At 37.1% G+C, this 10862-nt stretch overlaps 1 long non-coding RNA gene across 1 annotated transcript; it reads right to left on the bottom strand.

The window, feature by feature from the left end:
* Positions 1-2614: 2614 nt before the first annotated feature.
* On the bottom strand, positions 2615-10068 carry LOC135276938 (uncharacterized). The gene is made up of 3 exons (XR_010344487.1): positions 9964-10068; positions 3280-3379; positions 2615-2762 (listed from the first exon to the last, which is right to left on the bottom strand). It is a non-coding gene; the product is annotated as an uncharacterized LOC135276938 (long non-coding RNA).
* Positions 10069-10862: the final 794 nt, after the last annotated feature.

Raw genomic sequence — 10862 nt, 5'->3', positions numbered from 1 at the left:
GCCGGTTCCTCTGTTCAGGATGGTATTGCCTAGGTTGTCTTTCAGGGTTTTTATAGTTTTGGATTTTACATTTAAGTCTTTAATCCATCTTGAGTTGATTTTTGTGTATAGTGTAAGGAAGGGGTCCTGATTCAATCATCTGCATATGGCTAGCCAGGTGTCCTAGAACCATTTATTGAATACAAAGTCTTTTCCCATTGTTTGTTTTTGTCAACCTTGTCAAAGATAAATGGTTGTAGATGTGTGGCCTTATTTCTGGGCTCTCTATTCTGTTCCATTGGTCTATGTATTTGTTTTTGTACCAGAACCATATTGTTTCAGTTACTGTAACCTGTATAGTTTGAAGTTGGGTAAGATAATGCCTCCAGCTTTGTTCTTTTTGCTTAGGATTGCTTTGGCTATTTGGGCACTTTTTTTGGTTCTACATGAATTTTAAAATAGTTTTATTCCAGTTTTGTGAAGAATGGGTTGGTAGTTGGATAGAAATAGCACTGAATCTGTAAATTGCTTTGGACTGTATAGGCAATTTAATGATATTGATTCTTCCTATCTATGAGCATGGGATGTTTTCCCATTTATTTGTATCTTCTATGGTTTCTTTGAGTAGCGTTTTGTAATTCTCATTGTAGAGATTGTTCACCTCTATGGTTAGCTGTATTCCAAGTTATTTTATTTTATGTATTTTTTTTTTTTTTTTGGTGGTAGTCATGAATGGGCTTGCCTTTCTGATTTGGCTCTAGGCTTTGCTGTTGTTGGTATATAGAAATCCTAGTGATTTTTGTACATTGATTTTGTATCCTGCAACTATTAAGGAGCTTTAAGGCCAAGACTATGGGGTTTTCTAGATATTAGAATGTTGAATATATGCCTCCAATCTCTTCTGGCTTATAGGGTTTTGGCTGAGAAGTTCGCTGTTAGCCTGATGGGGTTCCCTTGGTAGGTGACCTGCCCTTTCTCTCTAGCTACATTTAACATTGTTTCTTTCATTTTGACCTTGGAAAATACTGAATTCCTGAATTTGACTGTTGGCCTCTCTAGCAAGGGTGGGATAGTTTTCTTTGATGATATCCTGTAATATGTTTTCCAAGTTGTTTGCTTTCTCCCCAGCTCCTTGCCTTTTAGGAATGCTAGTGATTCATAGATTTGGCCTGTTTACATAATCCCATACGCTGAGATGTTTTGTTCATTCCTTTTAATTATTTTTTTCTTTGTTTTTGTCTGACTGTCTAATTTCAGAGAACCCGTCTTCAAGTTCTGAGACTCTTTCCTCAACTTGGTTTATTTTGTTGTTAATACTTCTGATTGAATTATGAAATTCCTGTATTGTGTTATTCACACAATTCTGTCAGATCCATTAGGTTCTTTTCTATACTGACTATTTCATCCTTCAGCTCCTGTATCACTTCATTGTAATTTTTATTTTCCTTGGATTGTGTTTTGCTGTTTTCCTGAATCTCAGTGATCTTTTTTTCCTATCCATATTGTGAATTCTAATTCTGTCATTCTAGCCAGTTCAGCCTAGTTAAGAACTCTTGTCGGAGAACTGGTGCAGTTGTTTAGGGGACATACAACACTGGTCATTTGAGTTACCAGAGTTCTTGTGTTGGTTCTTTATCATTTCTGCATGTTGGTGCTCCTTTTACTGCAGTGTAGATTGAGTATAGTCAATAGATTTCTTTTCTGGTGTTTTCACTGGGCTGAGGCTTTGTTTAGAATCTTTTTTTTTTTTTTGGATGGATTCTTGCTATGTCACCCAGGCTGGAGTGCAGTAGCACAATCTCAGCTCACTGCAACCTCTGCCTCCCAGGCTTAGGCGATTCTCTTGCCTCAGCCTCCCAAGTAGCTGGGATTACAGGTGTCTGCCACCATGCTCAGCTAATTTTTGTATTTTTGGTACAGACAGGGTTTCACCATGTTGGCAGGCTGGTCTTGAATTCCTGAACTTAAGTGATCTGCCCACCTTGGCCTTCCAAAGTGCAGGGACTACAGATGTGAGCCACCATGCCTGGCCTTTGTGTATGTCTTTATTTGAAGCTGCCTCTTTGTCTCTGGTTTCAGAGAGGAGTATGTTAGTGGGTATTTTTGGTGTTGAAAATTTGAAGTGTGATTCAGCAGGTGGCATTTAGGCTTATTGGTGAGTTGGTAGATTCTTGCTCGATTGTGTGGCTCCCCTGTATTTCCTCACAGCTGTAGCTGTGCTCCCTCTCAATTCTTTGAACGTGTGGGTTCCTCTACCTCTGAGTGCTGGCTATAGATTGCAACTTGACACCATAGCATGTGTATACCTGTGTAACAAACCTGCATGTCCTGCACATGTATCCCAAAACTTAACATATAATAAAATTAAAAAAGAAAGAAGCAGTCTGACCTGTTTTGGTAGAGCAGCTGCACTGTGCTGGGGTATCCCTTCCACTCCCAATTGGCTCGGACTCTCCAGTGTCCAAGGGCTGAAGCCCATTTCATTATTATTAAGAATTCCTACTCTGCTCTCAAAAGAAATATAGTCAGTCGATCTTTAAATACTCTTTTATTAATGTTTCAGGTATAAAATGGGTTTCAACCAAAGAAATGGAACAAAATATTTAAAATTGTATTTAAATCTCTATGGCCTAAAACATTTTTTTTGCTTGGTAAATTTTCATCTTTCTTTGTCAGGAAACTACAACTGGAGGAGGAGAAAGTGGTAGATGGTTCAGCAGCTTCAGTTCACTCAGAGCATCTGTCATGATTTTATCTCTGTTCCTTTGTATTGCACATGTGGCCTGAAATGCAGAAGGAAGCTTGGGTAGACAATTAAGAAAAGTCATTATTATTATTTTTATTTTTGAAAAGGATGTATGGATAGAACCAAGAAAGTAAAAGTAAGCCACCACACACACCTCTTTGCACCTAGGTTTGGACTCACTTTTATTTTCCTGGTTGTGATTAAAATAAAGAAGGTATTTATAATACTTACATGTGAATAAATGAGGTGCTGGATGTTGCAGGAAATCATGAAGATTACTAACAATATAAAATAATAAAAATAAAGTTCTACTTGAGAATCTGACTCAAAGATAAAACATTTATTCTAGGTTCACTGAGTATGCTGCTGGTTCCTCTTGTCAATTCACATCTTGAGAATAGATGGAAATATTTCAGACTGCCGTTTTATCTAAGAAAAACTGTGAGTTCTTGCTCTTTCTCCCCAACCTTGAGCCCTCTCCTTCCCTCTGGCTTTCATATGCATGCAGCCACCCACACACCCACCTTTTCTGATAAGGAGGGGCTTATACCTACCTTTAGCCTGTAATCTCAGTACTTTGGGAAGCTTAGGTAAGAGGATCACATGATGCCAGGAGTTCAAGATCAGCCTGGGCAAAAAAGAGAGACTTGATCTCTACAAAAAAAAAAAAAAAAAAAAAAAAAAAATTAAAAGGAGAGAAGTTAGAATATTTAAACTAAAAATCTACTTTGTATTTTTAAGGTGCACCATTTTGATAAATATGATGATTCAGTTTTAGGCCTTAACAGAGAACAAATAATGATGAAGAAAGTATTATTATCAGCAGACAAAACTGTTAGTAAAGAGCTCAAAACACATAGCATTTTGTAGTCCTTCAGTGTAGAATCAAAGCACCCAATGTACTTAGTGGGTCTTGGGGTATCCCTGTATGGCAGCATTAAATAGTAAGCACTACCAATAATGACACTGATGCGGAGTTAAAAACTCAATTATATTACATCTATTCTGCTTAAGAATGTAGGGATTTTTAAATGTTTTAGATAAATATGAACATATTTATTAAAGAAAAGCAATTTGGTGCTCAAAACCACAAATACCTGATATCTGGAAAATTCCCTAAAATAGGGCAGTCACTAACTAGAAAATATCGACACTTTGTTTTGAATTTGGTTTCAGGAGTGCTCATGACATCTCCGGATATTAGAAGGTATTGTGCTGAAACTGATTTAATTTTAATACTCAAAAAATCCCTTTTTGTTCTAAATATTCTTAACCGGAAGGATCATCTTTTTCTAAAGTTGTAAAAGTTGTCTTTGCTTAAATGAGAGGCTCCCTCCCGTATAAAAAACAAATACTTATTAACAGGAATTTATGTCTGAGTGTACTACAACTCTTCTAAAGAATTCAGGGCTGCTTGGTTAGCATCTAGGTTTATTTCTTGCAAAAATGGCAATAATATGTTGTTGTTTTTAAATCTGTAATTAAAGGTCAGTATGTTTTTTAATCTGACCTTTAATTACAGATTTTAAATCTGTAATTAAAGGTCAGTATTTTATGGAAATATAAAATAACAATGGCATTAATGTAATTATACATGTTAAAGAGAAAATGGAGTATTTGTATTTAAAAAACAGGAGGAGTGTTTTTTTTTTTTTTCCCTTAAATGTGCAAAACAGCACAAGGCAGTCTGGGGCTCTTCATAGCTATCTTCATGTACCACATTTATTTGGCTTACGAGCACTGCTTTGTCCTCAGCTTTTCTTTCCCTACCCCCTATCACCACCCTCTAATTTGTCACTCTTTTTAATATTTACCAGAATATAGAATGACAAAGACTTGCTTTTAGTCTTTGAAAACACAAGTGGCAATAAAAAGATGGGAAAAAACTTTCTCACTCTAGGCAATTCTTCCACTCAGGGGATATTTTAAGATTTCATAGAAATTAAGTACTTTTTTCTTTTTTCTTTTTTTAACCTAGTCCAAACCTACTAAAACATTCACCATCTCTGCTGCCTAATGCATTTATTCATGGCCTCTATATATTCTCCTCTATAACCTCTTCCTTCATGTCTTCATTTTAATAATATTGCTTATGCGAAAATTGCTGGATAAATTATTCAATTTTTTCTATTATCCAGTATATCTGCAATAAAACTGATAACCCATTTCTGTAAATACATCTATAATAATTTAAGTGAGACTTGTCTGCTTATTTGTCTGCTTGCCTGCCTGTCTCTCTTTAGCTAGCTCTTTACATTCCATTCTCAAGCCTTTGGCTAGGATGAACTTGAAGTACTTTGTTTCTGTTTGTTATATAATGAAGACAAGCTGCTAAGTAGATGCAAATGCTAATTCTGTAGTTACTTTTCATTTCATGTGAAATTTCATTAGTGTTGTTAAGTACGGAAAATTAATTACTCCTTAATCACAAGTCCACAGAACTTAATCACCAACTACAAATAACTATGTTGAAGAGTAATGCTACAGATCAACCATAAATCAACAAGGCAGGAAAATTTTGCATTAAGGCCAAAATCTAGGTGATACTCATGACCTCTAGTTGCTAATAAAGAAATGGATGCAATCCCCTGTGGTAGAATCATATTTTTCAAGCATTTATTTATTAAATAATGTTTTAAAATATTATATTTTCTTTGGGCTGGACTCAGGGACTAAAACAATGATAACATAATCTCTGCACTCAAAGAGTTTACAATCTGCCGGGTGCTGTGGCTCACGCCTGTAATCCCAGCACTTTGAGAGACTGAGGCGGGCAAATCACCTGAGGTCAGGAGTTCGAGAACCACCTGGGCAACATGCTGAAACCCCGTCTCTAATAAAAATACAAAAGAATTAGCTGGGTGTGGTGGTGTGCACCTGTAGTCCCAGCTTCTCAGGAGGCTGAGGCACTGGAATTGCTTGAACCTGGGAAATGGAGGTTGTAGTGAGCCGAGATTGCACCACCTCACTCCAGCTTGGGGAACAGAGTGAGACTGTCTTGGGGGAGAAAAAAGGAGTTTACAATCCTCTAGGGGAATCTGAACAAGTAAAAAGACAGTGAGATTAACACTTTGATGAATCGTCTGCAAGATGCTTTGAGAAGGTGACAGAAGAAGCCGCTAATACAAACTTAGGGTGGTTTGTGAGAGTTCACTGGACCAAGGGGTGTTCAGTAGAAACTGTGAAGTCAAGGTTTACTCCTGTCTTTTATTCTTTTTCATCAACTGTCTTCAGTGGAACTTACATTTTTTTTTTTTTAAACAGCCAACACAGCCATGTGCTTTCATTCTCCCTGGCAGCTGGTGAGGGCCTGTTGTTAGCATCTCTTCCTAGCTCCTCCTGTTTTCAGTGACATTATGTTAGTTAGTAGATTCAGGTTGGTAATGGTAATAGTATTTACACCATGGGAACTGGAATATGCTACAAAGCAGGACTTTAAAAATTCCTCCAGAGTCGATGGTTAAACATTTACCAGCATACCACCTGGCCAAGGAATTTTTTGGTTCTATTGGAAAATTTAGTGGAGGATGAGACAATAGTTTTCCATTATCTGTAAGGCATAGTCCCTAATAAAGCAGGGATTAGAGTTATAAATAGTATTATTGCTGTCATTCTAGAATTTACAATAGGGAGGATAAGACAAGTCACAAATCACTGTACCTTAAGACCAAATCTATTTAAAAAAGTACAAAGGGAGAGAAGAAGGGTTGGAGGACTGTCCTAACTATACATTTCAATAGTTGGTCTATGGATTGTTGGGTCATTAGGGGCCCAGGTAAAGCCTGTGGGTCACCCAGACAAGGGTTGTTTGTTGTTTTGGAAGACAGAGTTTCTCAACAGTTTTTATCAACTTCCCATTCCGCTGTAGAGATTCTACCCGATATAAACAATAGAAAGAGATAGCATAACATAGTGTTTAAGAATGTTGCATTGGGCGCTGAGTGCCTTGGTCTATATGCCCCATTATTATGCAATACTAGGAAAATTACGTGAACTGTTTGGAATTCAGGTTTCTCTTTATTAAAATTGGAATAGTAATAGCACTTAATTCATGGAGATTTTTGGATGATTAAATGAGTTAAAGATGTAAAAACATTGAGAACTTGCCTGGCTCATGGTGCACACACGAATGCTATCAATTGTCATTATTAACACACATTCACAAGGACTAGCAGCTTCCACAAGATAAGTTACAGATAACCTGATCCTACAATTTCAATACTTTAAAGAACCTCCAGAAGTGACTTAATTTTTGAGCTTAACTAAAAGTGACAAATATGAAGATTAACCACAGGATTTTGTGGTTAAATTCTTTCATAATTTTTTCCTAATATTTGTTATCCAATCTTCTCTTTCTAGTATCATGAACAAATGTAGTAGATATTATTTCTCTTATTTTATTTTTTTAAGATATACCTAATCAATGAGAGAAAATTCATGGATCTGAAAATACAATGAAAGCCTCATAAAATGATGTTTTAAAGAAAAATAAGGTTGAAATATTTTTGAAAAAATGTAAACACTTAAAAAAATATATGAGACTTCTCTCTCCCGTTGATCGTCAGGGAATTATTAACCACCTGACCACAATGATAAACTCTTTATTTAAAAGCAGTGAAGAAAAGGTGATCTTTCAATATAGAACCTCTACTTCACTTAAAATTCCACTTCTGGTGTTCCACGAATCCCACTGTAAAGACTTGCTATGACCGCAAATGTGACAGGAGCTGGAATTATTTCTGAGATATAATACATGCATTTATGATGATTATTAATCACTTACAAAATTCATTGAAAATGAAAACCTGCTATACCGGACCTAAATCCATAAGACCCAAGAACCATAAATCACCTGTGTAAAAAGTTGCATATGCTCATTTGTGGAGTGATGCTTGATTAGAAGATAGGAAGAAGAGAAAGTGAGCCAAGGTTCTTTCATGGTATTTTAATAAACTCTGTGACTTCCATGAAACCCAACTTGACCGCAGTAATATACATGCTATCATGGTGCAGATACTGGTGTCAAAAAGAGATAACCAGTGTTCTTAGCTGCAACTAATTAGTCAAGATGTTGTGCAAATCACTGACCATCTGGATCTCATTTTCTTTCTTTCTTTCTTTTTTTTTTTTTGAGGATGTTGTGTTACACACAATGGTCTTGTTGTAATAATTTTCAAACTGTGCTCCAAGAAGTCTTCAGCACCCAAACAGAGGAGTCTCAGGGATGACATTGAAAGGACAGCAATATAACCATCAGGAATCTAGGCTACCTTCCACCACCCCAACCCCCTTCATTAAATTAAGCAATGCCACTTTTGTCAGTTTTACAGGTTAAATATTTATCACTTTTACATATTTGCTATAAGCAAATTTTGCTTGCGAAGAGATCACTTGTTAAAAGTTGAAACCATTAAATTGGTTCTACCTTAAAGATTGGAGACTCTACAGTTTCCCTGTCATGTGTTTAAAAAGTGACACTTCATGTAATACTCAAAATGATCACATGCTACTTAAATTACTTGAGCCATCATTACTTAGGACATAGATTACTACATACAACCTTGATGAAATATAATAAATAGGAGGTGAATATTCATCAGGATTGTGGTCCTTTAAGTATATTAAATATTATCAGTTAACAAAACTAATATGATATCCCATTAGTTTTCAGGCATCTTTCACTTAATTCCTTTTTACATCTAAGGTGGTAATCACAGAATTTCATACTGGACAGTACCCTAAGAGACCTAACATTTTAAAAGTGAGTGAACAGAGAGTTACCCAGAGTTGCTCCAGGGGGTAGCTCATGTTCAGGGCCCTTTCCTCTGTAGCATATGATTTTGCCAAAGAACAAATATACAAGCTACCAGAAGCTACCATTTGGGGATTCTTGATCACACTTTTTTCTCCCTTCTTCCTGTGCATTTCTCTGTCTCTGTCTCCCCTCCCCTTCCCTCCCTCCTTCCTTCTCTCCTCACCTTCCTTCCTTCCTTTCCTTTTTCTTTCATTCACTCACTAAACAATTTTTGAATATTTACACTGGACATTCTTGATCATGCTTTTTTCCCCCTTCTCCCTGTGTCTCTGTCTCTGTCTCTCCTCCCTCCCTCCCTCCCTCCCTCCCTCCTTCCTTCTTTTCCTCCTTTCCTCTTTCTTTTCCTCCCTTCCTTTCTTTTTTCTTTCATTCATTCGCCAAACAATTTTGAATATTTACAAGGAGACTAGCATTCTACTACCACTGGCAATATGCAGTTCTATAAGAATACCTGGTTCTTGTCTCATGAAATATACAGTCTAGAAGAGGAGGCAAACATGTAAACTGCTTCTTTGAATATTGCGTACTAGGTACTAGGGGATAAATTTCAAGGGAGCTTGTTGAAGCAACACAAAAGGCTTTAAATCAGAAGCAAGTAGGGATGATCATGGAGGAAGCAGCACTTGGAATGTGTTTTGAATATGATTAGGAATTGAGTAGACAAAAGGTATGTGCAGGGTCGTCTGTGTGTGGTATGCCAGTGGTGGAGAGAGCATTCCAGGTGGAGGAGCAAAGGCACAGATGTCCATTCCAGATGATGTATTCAAGGATCTACAGGATGTTCGGTAACGCTGGCTGGAAAGATGCATGTCAGGACAGTGTTAGGAGATGAGAGCTGTAGGGAGCAGAGAGATTGTAAGGGGTCTTGCAATACAAAGTTTATGAGTTTGAATTTTACCTTGAAAGTGTTATGAAGTCACAAATAACTATTGACAAAGGGGATGCCATTATTAGCTTACAGTATAGAAAATAACTGGCAGGACTGTGTTGAGAAGTTGGCAGGGACCAGTCTAGAGATGGAAGACCAATTGTGATGTTCTTTCAGTGATCCAGGAAAAAGGGATGACAGTTATAGTAAGTGGTAGACAGAACTGACATAAAGGGATAAACCTATAACAAATCAATTAGCAATTAACCCTGACTTTACCTGAAGGGTCTAAGAAAAATACATGGTAAGAAATAGATTATTTTGGTCCTCCCAAGGACATGGTTACACTTGACAGTAAAGATCAGCATGTTATTGCAGTTCCAAACTTAGCAAATATTCTCACAAGTATTTCTCTGCCATTGCATTTGGCCATTCAACCCTTATAAGTTCATCATTAAGTAAATATTTCCTGCAGAACTAAGTATAGTTACTATGCTTGGCTTTTTTGTTTGCTTTTTTTGGACAGGACAACAGAAAAATTGTGATTTTTCTGACCTTGAGATTCCTCTAGCTGAATGTTAGATGCACTTTTCATCATTCTGAAGTTAATCCAATAAGATGTAAGTTCAGAGAGATATACTATTTTCTGCAAAACTGTCTGAAAAAAGATAAAGTTAGTTTAGAAAAATAATTCACGTCCATTAGATAGATCAAGATGATCAATGTATTCAATATTTAGAACCATCTGTATATGCTGCAGTGATTTATGTCGTAAAACATGGGTGAAGGCAAGTGGATATGGATGTGGAAAAGGATCTGTATTATAAACTACAGAAGCAGAAAGAGCTTATTTTGCTAAAACTGATTATTATAACTATTACGGATGAAAGTGGATCCAAACATTGTAATTTACTGGGAAGATTTCATGCTCATGGAATTCACTGGTCTTGCCATGTTTCCCATCATCCTGATGCAGCTGGCTTTATCGAATGATGGAATGGCCTTTTGAAGCTGCGCATGCAGCTCCAGCTGGATGATAATAGTTTGCAGGGCTGAGGCAAGGTTCTCCAGAAAGCTGCAGATGCACTGAATCAGTGTCTCATGTATGGCACAGTTTCTTCCATAGCCAAGATTCATGAGTCTTAGAATCAAGGGGTAGAAATGGGAGTGGTACCACTTACCATTACTCCTGGTAACCTACTAGCAAATTTTCCCCTTCTTGTTCTTGTGATGTTATGCTCTGCTGGCCTAGAAGTCTTGGTTCCAGAGGAAGGGATTCTTCTGCCAGGGGACACAATGATTCCATTAAACTGGAAGTTAAGACTACCACCTGGTCACTTGGGGCTCCTCATGCTTCTGAGCCAACAGGCTAAGAAGGGAGTTACGATGTTGGCTGGGGTAATCATTTCAGAATACCAAGGGGAATGTGAACTAGTACTCCACAGTGGAGGTGA

Source organism: Aotus nancymaae, unplaced genomic scaffold (assembly GCF_030222135.1).
Source record: "Aotus nancymaae isolate 86718 unplaced genomic scaffold, 86718_ANA_hifiasm-v0.15.2.pri h1tg000029l, whole genome shotgun sequence".
Classification (NCBI taxonomy): domain Eukaryota; kingdom Metazoa; phylum Chordata; class Mammalia; order Primates; family Aotidae; genus Aotus; species Aotus nancymaae.
The sequence above is the reverse complement of the archived record's forward strand: the minus strand, read 5'-3'. Positions and strand labels throughout refer to the sequence as shown.